This window comes from Dipodomys ordii, unplaced genomic scaffold, assembly GCF_000151885.1.
Source record: "Dipodomys ordii isolate 6190 unplaced genomic scaffold, Dord_2.0 Scaffold1000000421, whole genome shotgun sequence".
Lineage (NCBI taxonomy): Eukaryota > Metazoa > Chordata > Mammalia > Rodentia > Heteromyidae > Dipodomys > Dipodomys ordii.
The window spans coordinates 1-12,500 of NW_012284038.1; the positions used below are offsets into that span (position 1 = coordinate 1).

Sequence of the window (12,500 nt, forward strand, 5' to 3'; positions counted from 1 at the left end):
CACCAGGTGCTGGCGACGAACACGTGATCCACGGAGACCCTCTTATGGGAAAGTCCCGCCCCCTAGGCCACCCCACTTCCGGTCCCCTCGTGATCTGGGCCCAGGCGTGTATTGGGACTTCCGGTCGGCATGAGAACTTCCACTCCTGACAGTATGTGAACTTCTGGTCCAGAGTATCGGAACTTCCGGTCCTGATTGGGAACTTCCGGTCCCTAGTATATAACAACTTCTGGTCCCGACTGGGTATTTCTGGTCCCTAGTGTATAGGAACTTAATGTCTTGATTGGAAGGGCATTTCCGGTCCCTATTATATAGGAATTTCCGGTCCCTAGTATATAGGAACTTCCGGTCCTGACTATGGGCACTTCCGGTCCCTAGTGTGTAAGAACTTCCGGTCTTCACTGTGGAGACTTCCGGTCCCTAGTGTGTAAGAACTTCCGGTCTTCACTGTGGAGACTTCCGGTCCCTAGTATATAACAACTTCTGGTCTTGACTATGGGGACTTCCGGTCCCTAGTGTAGAGGAACTGCCGGTATCTAGTGTATAAGAACTTCTGGTATTGACTATGGGGACTTCCGGTCCCTAGTATATAAGAACTTCTGGTATTGACTTTGGGGACTTCCGGTCCCTAGTATATAGGAACTTCTGGTCCTGACTGGGGACTTCCGGTCCCTAGTATATAGAAACTTCCGGTCCTGATTGGAAGGGCATTTCCGGTCCCTAGTGTGTAGGAACTTCTGGTCTTGACTGTGGAGACTTCCGGTCCCTAGTATATAACAACTTCTGGTCTTGACTATGGGCACTTCCTGTCCCTGTTCATGGACACTTCCTGTCACGGCTGTGATAGCACTTCCGGTCAGGCACCCTTGTCCCACCCCCTTCACCTTGGCTGGCTTCCTGTTTCGGGACACTTCCCGACCGGAAGCTGCAGGGAGACGCCCCACCCCCCTTCCTGGGTGTGTTCTTCCCCCCATTTCCAGTTCCGGTTCCGCCCCCTCCAGGCAGCGCGCTGGCCCGCGTCGTGTCCCCTGTAGTGTCCGTGGTGGTCGTGGCCCTGGTGGGCGCCGCCATCACCTACTTCTAGTCTGGAGGTCGCAGACGCTGCTTCTGGGGCGTGGGCCGGGATGCAGGTGGGAACCGCCCCCTCCCAGGGTGCCCTGATGAGGGGGGGAGCGGGGCGAAGCCTCCCATGATCCCCCGTGGGCTCTGTAGCCTGTGTCTCCCCTCACCCCAGGCCCCGCCCCAGTGTGAGGCTGGATTCGAACCCTGGGCCTCCAGCAGCAGGCAGAAGCGGAAGCGTAAGAAGGAGCCTGGTGGGGAGGGACGAATAAAATCAATGTGAAGTACACATGCCCGCTGTCAGGCCTGTCTGCCCCGCCCATCTTTCCATGGAGCATGTGCAGGCTCCGCCTCTTTGGAACCACTGACTGCACATGCACGTTGCGCGCGCCCAGGCGTTTTCCTTCCCCTCTGGCGCCTGCTCAGTGTGGAGATAGGCGCAGGGCGGGACAGGATGGTGATGGACAGCTAGAGTGTCCAGTCAGTCACTTGTGGGCGGGGCTTCGGCTTGACAGGACGTAAGACGGAGTAGGAGGCGGGGCCTGGAGGTAAATGACAGCCTGTGTGGCCATCCAATTGCAAGGGGCGTGGCCTGAAGTCGACAGGACACTTGATAATACAAGGGGGCGTGGCCTGAAGGTGACAGACAGGACAAATGTCCACACAAGAGCCATTGGGCGGAGCCTGGAGGTGACAGACAGCCTCTATGGCCTTCCAACAGCCAGAGGGCGGGACCTGGAAGAGACAGACAGCCCCTGTGGCCTTCCCACAGCCAGGAGGCGGGATCTGGAAGTGAAGGACAACCCCTGAGCCCATACATTCACTAGTGGGCGGGACCTCTGGTTGATGGGCACCCACAGCGTTCATAGAGCTAGCCACGAAGAGGCGTGGCTTCACACATATCGACTCTCCACCTATTGGCTTGGCAGGGGGCGGGGCCTAGGGATGATGGACAGCATGCTTTGCCTTTCAATATCACCCAAGGAAGAGGCGGGACTGGACCCCCAGCTTCCCTGGGCGGGGCCAAAGGATGGAGAGTCAGGCGTGTCAGCCAATCAGAGCAGAGGGCGTGGCTGGAGGAGTCCCCGGGGAAGCCAATGGGTCCCTCCCTCCAGAGAAGACCCAGATGTCGTGCAGGTGCAATGCATCCTAGGCCTAGGGAGACACAGACCTCCGACCTCGACTTATCCTACCGCGATAAGGAGCTATAGGCCCATCTGGGTCAATCCCTGGAGAGGTCATTGGGGTCCCCTGGGACAGGCACAGAAGGGGAAGTGGTCGCAGGCCTGGTCATCCACCCAACCCCCCCTCCCTTATAGTGGTCCAACATCCGGGTACCCCACGTCTCCAATCCCGCTGGGCCAATCTGAATCCAAGTTCAGGTAGTTAGGGGCAGGACTGTCGTGTGAGGTCCAATCAGCAGCGAGTTGGATTTGTGGGGGGGGCTAAGGGGCGTGTCTTACAGCTGGACCAATGACAAGTGAATTAGGAAAGTGAGGGTGGGGCTTTCATGGAATAGGCCAATCAGGTGTGAATCTAGGTGGTGGGACATCCTGGAGGAGGGCGAGACCAAGCCTGTATCCTAGCAACCCCCCGGAAATGGTCTGAAATGGAAGGCGGGACTAGTCCAATACCCTAGCAACCACCAGAAAGGGCCTGAAATGGAAGGCGGGACTAGTCCAATACCCTAGCAACCACCGGAAACGACCTGAAATGGAAGGTGGGACTAGCCCTGTATTCTAGCAATGACCGGAAATGGTCTGAAATGGAAGGTGGGACCAGTCCTATACCCTAGCAATGACCAGAAGTGGCCTGAAATGGAAAGTGGGACTAGTCCTATACCTTAGCAATGACTGGAAATGACCTGAAATGGAAGGTGGGAGTAGTCCTATAACCTAGCAACGACCAGAAGTGACCTGAAATGGAAGGCAGGACCAGCCCTGTATCCTAGCATCAACCAGAAATGACCTGAAATGGAAGGCAGGACCAGTGCCCGGCCTCTGACCCTGGTGACCCCTGACCCTGCCGTGCAGTGCGGTGCTCACGAGGTTTTATTGTGTGAGAAGTTAGAGGACATAGGCCCGGATGTGAGAGGGCCCCGGATGGGAGGCTGGGGAAAGGCCCGGGATGGGAGGTCCAAGGTGGAGGTCCAGGATGAGAAGCTCAGGATGTGAGAGTCCCCAGATGTGGGAATCCCTGGGTCTGAGAATCCCCAGATGTGAGACTCTCTGAATGTGAAAATCCCTGGATGTACGAGTTCCCCAGATGTGAGAATCCCAGCATGTGAGAGTCTCTGGATGTAAAAGTCCCTGGATGTGACAATCCCCGGATGTAGGAATCTCTAGATGTGGGAATCCCCGGATGTGAGAATCCCCGGATGTGAGAATCCCCGGATGTGGGAATCTCTGGATGTGAGAATCTCTGGATGTGAGAATCTCTGGATGTGAGAATTTCCGGATGTGAGAATCCCCGGATGTGAGAGTCTCTGGATGTGAGATTTCCCCAGATGTGGGAATTCCCTGGTCTGAGAATCCCCGGATGTGGGAATCTCTGGATGTGAGAATCTCTGGATGTGAGAATTTTGATGTGAGAATCCCTGGATGTGAGAATCTCTGGATGTGAGAGTCTGTATGTAGGAATCCCCGGATGTGAGAGTCTCTGGATATGAGAATCCCCGGATTTAAAAGTCCCCGGATGTGAGAGTCTCTGGTTGTGAGAATCCCCGGGTGTAAAAGTCCCCGGATGTGGGATTCCCCGGATGTGTAAATACATCCCCGGGAATCCCCGGATGTGTCACCAGAAGTGAGAATCCCTGGATGTGAGAATCCCCGGATATAGGAATCCCCGGATGTGAGAGTCAGTATGTGGGAATCCCTGGATGTGGAAATCTCTGTATTTGAGTATACCCGGATGTTTAATACCCGGATGTGAGTCCCCGGATGTGAGAGGCGCAGGCCACGATCTGCCGTAGCCCCGGGCAGATGGGGGTTGGGGGTCGGGTCTGGGTGAGAGGTCGGGGATCAGGCGGTCGCAGGCGCAGAGCAGTCCGGGCACGCAGCAGGGCTGCAGGCGCGGGCTGCAGGTGTTGTGTGCAGGGGCGAGGGGCGGGGCCGCGCGGGGGCGGCGCGTGCGCAGCATCCGGGCCACCGTGGCCTCTACGCGCCTGCGCGTCGCCATCGGGCCCTGCAGCGGGCGGGTCTCCCCCGGGTCCGCCGTCAGGTCAAAGAGCAGTGGCCGCCGGTGGCGGTCATTCGCCGCCCGGAGCAGGCGCAGGCAGGGAAACCGAGGCAGGCGCCCGAGCCCGGCGGGTCGAAGCGCGGAGTAGCGAAGTGCAGCTTCCACACCGTGCGGCCTGCGGGGGGTGGGAGGAGAAAGAAGTAACATCCGGGCCTCACATCCGGGGATTCCCATCCGGGAATTCACATCCAGGACATCACATCCAGGGATTCACATCCGGGCATTCACATGCAAGACCTTACATCCGGGGATTCACATCCAGGACCTCACATCTGGGTATTCACATCCGGGGATTCCCATCTGGGACCTCACATCCAGAACCTTACATCCGGGGCTTCACATCCGGGAATTCACATCTGGGGATTCACATCCGGGGATTCACATCCGGGGCCCCACATCCGGGCATTCACATGTGGGACCTCACATCCGGGGACTCACATCCATGGCCTCACATCCGGGGATTCTCATCTGGGACCTCACATCCAGGGATTCCCATCTGGGTCCTCACATCCGGGGCCTCTCATCCGGAGATTCCCATCCGAGGCCTCACATCTGGGATCTCACATCCGGGGCCTCACATCCAGGAATTCTCATCCAGTACCTCACATCTGGAGCCTCACATCCGGGAATTCCCATCGGGGACTTCACATCCGGGACCTTACATCCGGGGATTCCCATCTCATGCCTTCCATCCAGGTCCTCACATCCGGGGATTCCCACATCCGGGTCTCCCACCCCCAGGCCTTGCATCACACGCACATGCATGCAGCCCCCTCCCCCGCCCAGGGACCCGGCGGCGGTCGAGGCACTCACTTGGGCGGTCGAACCAGCGCACGGCGTGCAGCCGGGCCTCGCAGTAGTGCAGCAGGAAGTCGTGGCCTGCGGCCTGCGCAGTCCCCAGCAGCGCGGGCATCAGGTCCCGGCCGTCCACCTCCCTGCGGGACCCGGATGTGCAGGCTTCTGAGCGCTCAGAGACCCGGATGTGCAGGCCAGAGATCCCAGAGACCTGGATGTCAAGGCTTGAGCCTTTAGAGACCCGGATGTGCAGACTTCTGAGCCCTCAGAGACCTGGATGTGCAGGCTTCTGAGGCCTTCAAGACCCGGATGTCCAGGCTCCTGAACACTCAGAGACCCGGATGTGCAGGCTTCTGAGCGCTCAGTGGCCCGGATGTGCAGGCCAGAGATCCCAGAGACCCGGATGTCCAGGTTTCTGAGCCTCAGAGACCCAGATGTGCAGGTCTAAGACCCAGGCCTCTGGTCTTAGAGACCTGGATGTGCAGGCCTGAGGCCTCAGAGACCCGGATATCCAAGCTTCTGAGCGCTCAGAGACCCGGATGTCCATGCTTCTGAGACCCCAGAGACCCGGATGTGCAGGCCTGAGATCCCAGAGACCCGGATGTGCAGGCTTCTGAGCCCTCAGAGACCCAGATGTGCAGGCCTGAGACCTGGGCCTAGGTACTCAGAGACCTGGATGTGCAGCCCTGATGCCTTAGAGACTCGGATATGAAGGCCTGAGTCCTCAGAGATCCAGATGTTCAGGCTTCTGAGTGCTCAGAGGCCCGGATTTGCAGGCCTGAGCCCTTAGTTACCCGGATGTAAAGGCTTCTGAGCCCCCAGAGACCTGGATGTCAAGGCCTGAGCCCCGGGTCTTGGGTCTTAGAGACCCGGATGTGCAGGCTCCTGAGCCCCCACAGACCCGGATGTGCAGGCCTCAGCCTCCCCCCCTCGGGATCCCCGAGGCCCCGGATGATCCCCCTTCCCCCCCACCCCGTGGGGACCCAGGCCGGCGAACTCCTACCTGTCCGCTGGAACCCAACCCCCGGCCAGGCGCACCACGGTGGGGAACAGGTCCATAAGGCTGGTGGGCTCAGGCACCAGGCGCCCTGCGGGCAGCGTCCCGGGCCAGCGCACCAGTCCAGGGACCCGGATGCCGCCCTCCCAGCCGCCCATGCCTTTGCCACCTGCAAGGGGGGGACGAAGGGCAAAGGTCAAGGGGCGGGGTCGGGCCGCGTGGGAGGCCCCGCCCACCCTGCCTCAGTTTCCCCCTCGCCTCGGTGCACGCCGTTGGAACCCCCGAGGCGGGCGCCCCCAGCCCGGGCCTCCAGTGAGGCACCGTGGTCCGACGTGAAGTAGACGAGGGTGCGGCGCCCCAGCCCCGCGCCGTCCAGCGCCGCCAGCAGTCGCCCTGCGGGGGGGGGCGGGGGAAATGGGTCCGTGCCTCAGTTTACCCCCAGCGTCCACTGTGCCTCCGTTTACCCCCAACATGCACCGTGCCTCAGTTTACCCCCAACGCTCACCGGGCCTGTTTACCCCCAACATGCACCGTGCCTCAGTTTACCCCCAACATGCACTGTGTCTCAGTTTACCCAAATGCACTTTGCCTCAGTTTACCCAAGTGCACCGTGCCTCAGTTTACCCTAAACATGCACCGTGCCTCAGTTTACCCCTATATTTGGGCCTCAGTTTACCCAAGTGCACCGTGCCTAAGTTTACCCAAATGCACCATGCCTCAGTTTACCCCAACCCGCTGATCCTGTCCCCGTGCCTCAGTTTACCCCCATCCCCGTGCCTCAGTTTACTCAACCCACTCACCTCGTCCCCGTGCCTCAGTTTACCCAACATGCACCATGCCTCAGTTTACCCAACATGCCCAGTGACTCAGTTTACCCAACATGCACCATGCCTCAGTTTATCCAACATGCCCAGTGACTCAGTTTACCCAAATACACCGTGCCTCAGTTTATCCCAATACCCAGTGACTCAGTTTGCCCAACATGCACCGTGCCTCAGTTTACCCCTATACACGGGCCTCAGTTTACCCACATCCACCATACCTCAGTTTACCCAAATGCACCGTGCCTCAGTTTACCGTGCCTCAGTTTACCCAAACCCTGTGCCTCAGTTTATCGCCAACACACTGACCCCGTCCCCGTGCCTCAGTTTACCCAAATGCACCATGCCTCAGTTTACCCCAACCCATTGACCACCTTCCCATGCCTCAGTTTCCCCCATCCCGCTCACCCCATCTCCGTGCCTCAGTTTCCCCCAACCCACTCATCCCACCCCCGTGCCTCAGTTTCCCCATCCCGCTCACCCCGTCCCAGTGCCTCAGTTTCCCCATCCCACTCACCCCACCCCCGTGCCTCAGTTTCCCCCATCCCACGCACCGTCCCTCAGTTCCCCCCCCCCGCACTCACCCACCATCCAGTCGAGCTCCTCCACGTTGTCGCCGTAGGCGCCGTGCGCGCTGCGGCCCCGGAAGGCAGGTGAGGTGACCAGAGGGACGTGGACGTGGAGGAAGGAGACGAGGAGGAGGAAGGGGTGGGCCTGGTGCCTGCGGACCCACGTCAGACCCCGCCCCCATCATCAATAACCTCACCAATAACCGACCTGATCAGGTATTGCCAATAATCAATCAGATGATCGATAATCGATCCTGATCTGATCAGATATTACCAATAATCAATAGTGATCTGATAAAAAATACCAATAATCGATCGTGATCTGTTCAGTTATTACCAATAATCGAACAGATCTGATCAGTTATTACCAATAATCAAACATCATCTGATCGATATGACCAATAATAGAACATGAGCTGATCAGATATTAATAATCAAACAGGATCTGATCAATAATACCAATATTCGATTGTGATGTGATCGATAATACCAATAATCGAACATCATCTGATCGATAATACCAATAATTGAACATGAGCTGATCAGTTATTACCAATAATTGAACATCATCTGATCAGTTATTACCAATAATCGATCATGATCTGATCAATACTACCAATAATCGATCATGGTCTGATCTGAGGTCTACCAGATGTCTCTACAGATCTACTAGATGGAACATCCGGGGACCTGAGGTCTACCAGATGTCTATAGAGATCTACTGGATGTACATCCGGGGATCTGAGGTCTACCAGATGTCTCTACAGATCTACTGATGGAACATCTGGGAACCTGAGGTCTACTAGATGTCTATAGAGATGTACTAGATGTAACATTCAGGGATTTGAGATCTACCAGATGTCTATAGAGATCCATTGATGGAACATCCGGGGATCTAAGGTCTACCAGTTGACTATAGAGATCTAGTAGATGGCATCTGTCCCCCTCCCCGATCCCAGGCTGACCTGTGGATGAAGGCCTCAGCCTCCCGCAAGAAGAGCCTCGCACTGGCCTCGAACCTCAGAGGCTGCTGGACGACCTGGTGATCCCTCATCAGGAAGCAGTCGGCATGGACGATGAAGACACCCAGGAGGCGGGAGGTGCAGGCCAGGAGCAAGGCCCCACATCCGGGGCCCAGCACCCAGGGCACCCAGCGCAGGCCCAGCAGGCCCGTGAGCTTCCCAGCGGCCAGGCAGAGCAGGGAAAGCAGCAGCAGCTGCGCCCCCAGATCCAGGGGCCCTTGCAGACGCGCTCGCTTCTCTGAGGGATCCGCTTGCAGGCAGTCCCCCATCAGGGTGAAGGGGACCCCGAAGAAGGAGTCAAACCCGTGGTTCAGGGGGTGGTGGCAGTGGTCAGTGGGGGACTCACAGTTGAGGCCCAGGTGCCATTTGCCTGGAGGGGAAGAGATGGATGGATGAGTGAATGGATGGGTGGATGGGTGGATGGATGGGTGGATGGGTGGATGGATGAGTGGGTGGATGGTTGGGTGGGTGGATGGATGGATGGATGGGTGTATGGATGGATGGATGGATGGGTGGGTGGGTAGATGGATGGATGGATGGATAGGGGAATGGGTGGATGGATGGATGGGTGGATGGATGGATGCACAGTGGATGGATGGATGGGTGGATGGGTGGATGGATGGATGGATGGGTGGGTGGATGGATGGATGGATGGGTGGGTGGATGGATGGATGGATGGGTGCATGGATGGATGGGTGGGTGGGTGGATGGATGGGTGGGTGGGTGTATGGGTGTATGGATGGGTGGGTGGATGGATGGATGGGTGGGTGTATGGGTGGGTGGGTGTATAGATGGATGGGTGGATGGATGGGTGGGTGGATGGATGGATGGATGGATGGGTGGGTGGATGGATGGATGGATGGGTGGGTGGGTGTATGGATGGATGGGTGGATGGGTGGGTGGGTGGATGGATGAATGGATGGATGAGTGGATGGATGGATGGGTGGGTGGATGGATGGATGGATGGATGAATAGGTGGATGGGTGGATGGATGAGTGAATGGATGGATGGATGGGTGGATGGGTGGATAGATGAATGGATGGATGGGTGGATGGATGGATGGATGGGTGGATGGGTGGATGGATGGATGGATGGATGGATGGATGGGTGGATGGATGGATGGATGGGTGGATGGATGGGGGATGGGTGGATGGGTGGATGGATGACCTCTCTTACCTATGAGGCCGGTGGCGTATCCCTGCTCCTGCAGGATCTTGGCGAAGGTGATCTCGGAGGTGGGCAGCCCACCTGACACGGCTGCCCACTGCAGCACGCGCGCCCGGTTGGTGGTATGCCACGCCGACCCCAGTAGAGTCTGCTTAGCATGGGAAACCATCTATCAGACCATGATAGGGGCCTCGAGACCTATCTCTGAGTTTTGGGACTTCACCGAAGTCTACCTCAGAGAATGGGGCTTTACAGAAACCTATCTCCAAGTTTTGGGACTTCACCGAAGTCTACCTCGGAGAATAGGGATTCTAAGAGGCCTACTCCTGGGAAAAGGCTGGCAAAACCCCTGGAAAAAATGTGCTTCTGCCTTTCTTTCTCATAAGAGTGCCTATTAATCTTTTACTGCTTCTACTGCTCTTTGTACTTTCTCATTGTCAACGTTTTCCTTATACAAAGCTCTTTCTGAAGAGTGTTGATGACTCCAATATCTGATGAGTGTCCTAAAAATATGACTAACTCACCAGAGTTAAGTGCTACCCTGAGACCCCTCTTATGGAGTTTAGTAGACAAGTTATAAGTAAATATAAAAGTATTGGGGGTTTCACAAAGTCACTTCAGCAGAAGGAATTGTTTGTAAGGGATGTACAAGAAGCTGTAGGCACGGCTAGAACAGAAAGAATGTATGGCAATTGCTGAGATAATTATTTCCTGCTATTTACTAAGAGAATTGTTAGACCTAAAGAATTGCTAGATACAGGTCTCTTTGAGGTTTACTATTAAAGAAGAAACAGGAAAGATCTATTTGGGAAAGTTAAGACCTCTGTAAAGACAGATAATGGTTAATTGGTGACAAACGTCGTAATCATTGTATTCCTTAGAGATAAGCCGGAAACAAGTGCCTGTCAGGCGATCAGCTGGTGACCACCAAAAAATGAAGCCATGCAGCAAGATTGTGTAACCTTTTGCCCTTTCTCATGAAGACTTCTGTTATAAAAGTTTACTATTCTCTGCATTAAATCGCACTCAGCACTCAGCATCCACTCCTCTTGTGTGTGAGTTGTCTGTTTGCCATCTCCCCATCCTATTCCAGGTTCCTCCCCTAGGTATCCTCCGTCGTCCCGACAGAACCCGGTCCGCGGCAGTGGTAACCATACCTTCCAAGAGAGAGGAGAAGGACCCTAGGTCAGTGATGATGGCGTCCCGGGTCAGGAGGGGACATCTAGCACCTTCAGGGGGAAGGCCTGCTGTGTCTGGGATAGCCTGGGACCTGCCCACCCGGGGTGGAAAGGACCCCAGCCCTGGGAACCCCCGGGGAAACCAATATGGCGTCACTTCCGGTTTCCTGGCGGTTCAGGGGGGGAAGTCCCAGAGTCTCAGGAATTTGAACCGGAGATCCTCAGAGTAGTCCTCCCCTCCCTCTGGTGGACCTCAGTGCACTAGATGTTGATCCTCAGTTCCCTGGATGTTGGACCTCAGGTCCCCGGATGATGGAGTTCAGTGCCCTGTATGGTGGATATCAGGACCCCAGATGTTGGACTTCAGTTACCCGGATGTTGTATCTCAGTTCCCTGGATGTTGGATCTTACAACCCCGGATATTGGAGCTCAGATTCGGGTATGTTGGCCCTCAGATCCCCAGATGTTGGAGCTCAGTTCCCCAGATGTTGGGGCTCAGGTTCCCGGATGTTGGATCTTAGTACCCCGGATGGTGGATGTCAGGTCCTCGGATGTTGGAGTTCAGTTCCCAGAATGTTAGGCCTCAGATCCCCGGATGTTGGATCTTAGTACAATGGATGTGAGAGATAAGGTCCCCGGATGTTGGATCTTAGTAACCCGGATGTCAGAGATGAAGTCCCTGGATGTTAGAGCTCAGTGCCCCGGATGTTGGTGCTCAGTTCCCCGGATGTTGGGCTTTAGATCCCCGGATGTTGGGTCTCAGATCCCCAGATGTTGGATATCAGGTCCACGGATGTTGGATCTTAGTACCCCGGATGTTGGCTCTCAGATCCCCGGGTGTCCCGCCCTCGCCTTCCCCTCACCACCACCTCCGTTCCCCGGATGTCCCACCCCCCCATACCAACCCAGGCGCACAGGGTAGCGTCCCGTCAGGAAGGCGGCGCGGCTCGGGCTGCAGACAGACGCTGCCGCCAGGTGCTGGGTCAGCCGCACGCCGTCCCGGGCCAGGCCGTCCAGGTGCGGGGTGCTGTGGGGGGAGAGGGAAACTGAGTCACAGCCAAGAACATACGGGGACCTGGGGTCTAACATCTGGGGATCTAATGCCCAACATCCCAGGAGCTGAACTCCAACATCCGGGGCCCTGAGATCCCACATCCGGGGATCTAAGATCCAACATCCGGGGACCTGAGATCCCACATCCGGGGTACTAAGATCCAACATCTGGGGACCTGAGGTCCAACATCCAGGGTACTAAGACCTGTATCTGTGGACTGGGCTCCTACATCCGGGATCTAAGGCCCAACATCCGGGGACCTGAGGGCCTACATCCGGGCAACACATCTGGGACACTAAGATCCAACATCCAGGGATCTGATCTCCAACATCCGGGGGGCCTGATCTCCAACATCTGGGGTACTAACATCTAACATCCGGGAACCTGATTTCCCACATCTGGGGTATACTAAGATTTAACATCCGAGGACCTGATCTCCAATATCCGGGGCACTAACATCCCACATCCGGGGACCTGATCTTCAACATCCAGGGAACTGAGACCTAACATCCTGGGAATTGAACTCCAACATCCGGGGACCTGAGATCCACTAGATGTCTATACAGTTTTCCTGGTGGAACATCCGGGGAACTGAGCTCTA

At 56.5% G+C, this 12,500-nt stretch overlaps 1 pseudogene; it reads right to left on the reverse strand.

The window, feature by feature from the left end:
- Positions 1–3,125: 3,125 nt before the first annotated feature.
- LOC106002719 overlaps positions 3,126–12,500 on the reverse strand; it is a 10,581-nt pseudogene continuing 1,206 nt past the window's right edge.